The sequence below is a fragment of the Lolium perenne genome, chromosome 3 (genome assembly GCF_019359855.2).
Source record: "Lolium perenne isolate Kyuss_39 chromosome 3, Kyuss_2.0, whole genome shotgun sequence".
NCBI lineage: Eukaryota > Viridiplantae > Streptophyta > Magnoliopsida > Poales > Poaceae > Lolium > Lolium perenne.
The window spans coordinates 32893639-32899142 of NC_067246.2; the positions used below are offsets into that span (position 1 = coordinate 32893639).

At 51.0% G+C, this 5504-nt stretch overlaps 1 long non-coding RNA gene across 1 annotated transcript; it reads right to left on the reverse strand.

Annotated features, from left to right (window-relative positions):
- Positions 1 to 994: 994 nt before the first annotated feature.
- Positions 995 to 1862, reverse strand: LOC139837501 (uncharacterized). The gene is made up of 3 exons (XR_011753985.1): positions 1692 to 1862; positions 1466 to 1591; positions 995 to 1387 (listed from the first exon to the last, which is right to left on the reverse strand). It is a non-coding gene; the product is annotated as an uncharacterized lncRNA (long non-coding RNA).
- Between the last annotated feature and the right edge of the window lie 3642 nt (positions 1863 to 5504).

Below are 5504 nucleotides of genomic sequence, written 5' to 3' on the forward strand. Positions count from 1 at the left end.
TTTACTTGGCACAATAAAAAACTAAACTAAGATAAGGAGATGTTGCTACAGTAGTAAACAACTTCCAAGACACAAAATAAAAACAAAGTACTGTAGGTAAAAACATGGGTTGTCTCCCATAAGCGCTTTTCTTTAACGCCTTTCAGCTAGGCGCAGAAAGTGTGTATCAAGTATTATCAAGAGACGAAGTGTCAACATCATAATTTGTTCTCATAATAGAATCAAAAGGTAACTTCATTCTCTTTCTAGGGAAGTGTTCCATACCTTTCTTGAGAGGAAATTGATATTTTATATTACCTTCCCACTACAGGAATCTGCCAAGATGCCGACGGCCTCCAGCCCTCGGCGTATCACCGCCTCGCCCTCGGCGTACACTACGCCGACGGGGCCCCTCGGCGTAGCTCCTCGGGGAAGGTGGGCCTCGGCGCATGCCACTTGGCCCTCGGCGTAGCTCCGCCCGTCGGCGTAGACGAAGTGGCCCGACGGCTGGCTCCACCCCTCGGCGTAGTGGCCGTCGGCGCAGGTCGCTAACCGGCACCGTCAAGGTGACGGCCGTTACGGCTACGCCGAGCGCCGCACCGTCGGCGTACGGTGACGCGTGGCGAGCCCTGGTCGACCTTGGCGGTCGATACGCCGAGGGCCTCCCCGTCGGCGTAGTTGGACGCGTGGCGCCGCCTGGTCGCTCCTACCTCCCGATACGCCGAGGGCCTCACCGTCGGCGTACCGCCACACGTGGCGCAGCCTGGGCGATCCTGGCGCCGGTACGCCGAGCGCCTCCCCGTCGGCGTACTTGGACGCGTGGCGCGGCCTGGGCGTCCCTGGGCGACGGCCGCTACCCCGAGGGCCTCCCCGTCGGCGTAGGCTCGACCATTTGGTCCATTACTGGACGCGTGGCGCGCACTGGGGGCTCCTGGGAGCTACCCCGAGGGGGAACCCGTCGGCGTAGAGGGTACCATTTGGTACATTTTTTCGCTTTTTTGCTGTTTCGCGCGTTTTCCAGATTTGGCAGGATACACAAGCACATATAATTCACATGAAATTCATAGGCATGAAGTGCAAATACATATAACATCAAGTGCATACATAGTGTCATAGTGCCATAGGTTGCATACATAGTGTCATAGTGACATAGGATGCATACATAGTGCCATAGTGTGCATACATGCATGGTGCCATAGTGTGCATAAGATACATGGGACTACTAGAGGAGCTCGTCGCCGCTAAACACCGGCCGATTCCTTCCGGTAGAAGCTGCGGAAGAACCACCGGGAGAAGGACCGGGAGAAGTACCGGGAGAAGTACCGGGTGTAGCACCGGGAGAAGGACCACCATGATGAACCGGTGTGATCTCCCTCCCACCACCCTGGTTTCCGGAACATCCCGTTCCCTACACACATGTTCCCGAGATGTTAGCAATTTGCGAGGCAAAGGAAAGCCGTAGTATTCGGTTTGGCGAAGAACTTACCGTTGTTCTCCCATAGTACTCCGCAGCGAAATTTTCCTTCGATGGCATGTTTGGCGCCGGCCCCGGAAAGGGAGGCATCGGCCCTAAATCCACTGTCTGTCCAGTTTGATTGGCCACCATCGACGCCTGCAAGATAGTTTACATGTCAGTCTTTGAAGAAATGAAGCATCAAACTAGGGGAAAGTGGGACTTGTCATCATTTGCGAAAACAAAGGTTGGAACTTACATGTATATATGCCATGTACTCCATGAAGTGCTGCTGGTGCTGGTTGAAGGCCACCTGATATTCTTGATGAGCGGCCACGTAGGCCGCCTCGAAGTCAGGCTACAATTTCACAAATTCATGTCTCGTTAGCACTTAGCAATGTATGAACGAAAGTCGGAAAGAGGATGGAAATGAGGGAAACTTACGTCGTATGCGGGTTGTTGCCGAGACCGGCGACGAGGCGGGAGAGGGGGGCTGTCCTTGGTGAGTCCCGCCTTGAGACGCGTGAAGGTCGTGGTGAGGGTATGCTTGACGGCCTTGTTCAGCATGGCGAGACGGCCATGCGGCAACCCTCGGACGACAGGACCAACGACTCCTCGTCGACCTCCGCGCTCATGGGGTCATCCACCTCCGGGTGACGATGCCTCACCATCTCGCAGTAGTTCTCGACGTCCTCGGCGTAGGTGCCGAAGTACTCGGGAGCGAGGGCTGAGGCTGCGAGAGATCGGGCTTCTTAAGCCGCATCTTGTTGTATATCTCGAGGTCAGACATCTCCTCCTCGGGTCCTAACGCGGCCCTCTCGCATCGCGAAAGGAAATGTTGTGAGTACCAACTTTGAACCTGAAGGAAAATAAAATGTATACATACCGTCTTCCCCTTGTAGCGCTCGTAGCTGAGGTTTCCCCCACAGTGTGTGCCACCGTCGCCTCGGTTCTCCGCGTTCCGCCTCGCCACGGCTGCAAAGTCCTCGTCCATCTTGAGCCACCTCGTCCTAACCATCTCCTCCCATGCCTCGGCATGCGGCTCGGCCCAATCGGGGATAACCTGAAAATGCAATACTCAACTCAATCTAATGCAATCGCAACTTAGTAGCAATGTAGAATCTCATTGACATTTTACTCACCGACATGTAGTCCTCCACCGTCATCTCGTACTCGGCCTTAGCATTCTTACCGACAATGTCCGGCTTATGGACCCTCTCGCCTCTCTCTGCCCGAAGTGACCCGCGGACGTGATCCTTTGGTTGTACCACACCTGCGGTGTCAACCTCTCACAAGTCGCCCGCAAAGTCCTGTTCGCGGCCGCCTCCTCAACCTCGGGCGCCACACGATAAAAACACTTCAATCATGCAAAAAACAATTGTGAGATTCATGAGTTAGAACATTGGGGTCATCAAATATGAACGAAGCTCGAGAAAATATGTCTTACCCAAAACTTTCTCATCACGGCCTCAGCAGCCGTCGGGAAGCCTACGCCAGGGGCACTCTCGTAGTCCGTCCAAGTAGTGGCTAGCTTCATCTCGCCACTGGGACAGTGCCGAGGATAGTACTTGCCCGGCCAGAACTTCCTAAGCAAAGCTCCAATCATGCTGCTAGGCAGCGCCCCTTGACCCCGGAGGAAATATCCAATTGCTGCACATGAAAATCAAACATTAGCACATGAAAATCAAACATTAGTACTTGAAAATCGAAATTGCCAAATTAGTACACTTACTCGGTGCCGCAGGAATAATAAGGGTCTTCGCCTCATGGGTCTTAGGCTCCTTCCTCTCGTCGGGGACTCTCGCTTCCCCACGAATCTTCTGCCTTCGGCCGCCCATCCTCCTCCGGAGTCTCAAACCCGCGGCTAGAGTCCTCCTCGGCTCTAGACTCCGTCTCCGCCTCCTCTCTAGACGTCCCCTCCAAAAAGAACCCGGAAGCAACGTCGCACAGCCGAGGGTGGTGGCTCAAAGTCCGGTCCTCCCCAGCCACCTCCACCTCCACCTCCACCTCCACCTCCACCTCCTCCCAAGCCACCTCCAGCTCCACCACCTCGTCCCCGTCCTCGTCCTCGTCCTCGTCCTCCTCCTCCTACCGCAAAGTCCTCGTAACGCGGATTGCGACGCGGTTCCCTCTCACTCCTTCTAACATTGTTCTTGCGTTGTTGCATCTTCTTAAGCAAGCTCGACGAGTCCTCCTTGCCGCCGCTCATATTGTTCAATCACCTGCATTGAGAAAGAGAAAACAATTAAGAAGCATGTTGAAAAATATATAAATAGTAAGCATAAAGACACTAAACAATTAAGAAGCATGTTCAAGAATATATAAATACTAAGCATAAAGATACTAAACAATAAAGAAGCATGTTGAAAAAAATATAAATACTAAGCATAAAGATACTAAACAAATAAGAAGCATGTTGAAACATAAACACATAAAAGACCCTCACCAGCCGTCATCAATCTCATCGTCAATCTCATTTTGTTTCTCCTTGCCACTATCACTATCACTATCTTTTGAGTAGTAAGTTGGATTTTGATAGACGGGTGGAGAGCTCATCATCGCTATCATCTTCCACTTGTAACTTCTCGAGCATATCTATGTCCTTTAGATCCACCACTGACTCACCACGAGTTTCTGCATCGTTCCTGAGGTCCTCTTCAAGAACACATTCTAACTCAAAGTGCCCGAAGTCCTCTTCCTCTTGATAGAAAATTCCCTCGTATGTTACAGGGTCAATGTTGTTGTAATCGTCCTCGGAGGGAATCGGTAGGTTACCATGTGGCGATACCTGGAACACGACTTCCCAGCCGTTGAGGGCCGCTTTCTGGCATGGGTACGGCAAATAATAAACTTGCTTGGCTTGGTGAGCAACAATATAGACATCGGCTCCGGTATAGGTGGTGGAAGGCTTAACTTCAACTAACCCAATGGACTTGGTAATTCTCTGTCCACCTCTTGGGTCGAACCAATGACACTTGAACACAACGAGATTGAGTTGTTTGTTTGTACGGTTGAAGGTCAGCTCGTATACATTCTCTAACCTCCCGTAGTAATCAAAGGTATCAGATCCTTTAGTGAAGACACCAGTATTTATCGTTTTTGGATTCGCCCGGCCCTTCTGGTGTGTCTCTGTATGGAATCGAAACCCATTCACGTCATACTTCTCATACTTCATGACGTCACGGTTACAACCTTGGGAAACACATCTCAACTCATCTGTCATCTCAACGTTTGCATCAGCTCCCTACAAGCACGGTTCAAATTTGTTGTGTGCATTAGTTACGTGGAATAACAGGGACAAGTCACATATTGGTAGGTAAGAGGGACAGCTTAGACATTACTTTTTTCATGAACCAAGACACAAAGTTTATTTTTACTTCGGAGCACCCTCTTTCAGAGAGTCTCCAACTCCGCGCCCGTGGGATCGCGCGGAAGCCACCACTGTTCATCCGTGAATTCGCTGAAAGGATACAGTAAGCATTAGACCGAGTTGAGTGTAGGTGATCGAAACTAGATACAATAAGCATTACACCATGTTACCTAATGAAATCGTGACCGCCATCGTCGTCGTCCCCCCACCACTTCCTTCATGTTCATAAGCACATAGAGCATTATGCAATCCTTCTCTTCCCTCTCCAATCTATATTTTTGTCCTTTACCAGCCTTGCCACCGGGACATTGGAATAGTTGAAGCTTGGGGTCATTCATGGGCACGTCGACATTGTAACGAGAGACCGGGTTATGCAGTGGGAACTTCATCGAGGATAGTACGTTGTTGCGGCATCTGCCATCTCCCGAAGGCACGTTGCCTCAGCTATGCATGCTTCAATCTTGGCTTTGTTTCCAGTTATCTTCCGAATATACTTGAACTCTCTCTCAATACAAAACTGCCACCGAAACTGCACTGGGCCACCCAAGAGTGCCTCGTTTGCGAGGTGCACAATGAGATGTGCCATCGGAGTAAAGAAGCCTGGCGGAAAGATCATCTCCAAATTGCATAGCAACTCCGGCACTTGAACTTGCAGATTCTCATTTACGTTAGTACATATATGCTTAGCACATCGCGTGCGGA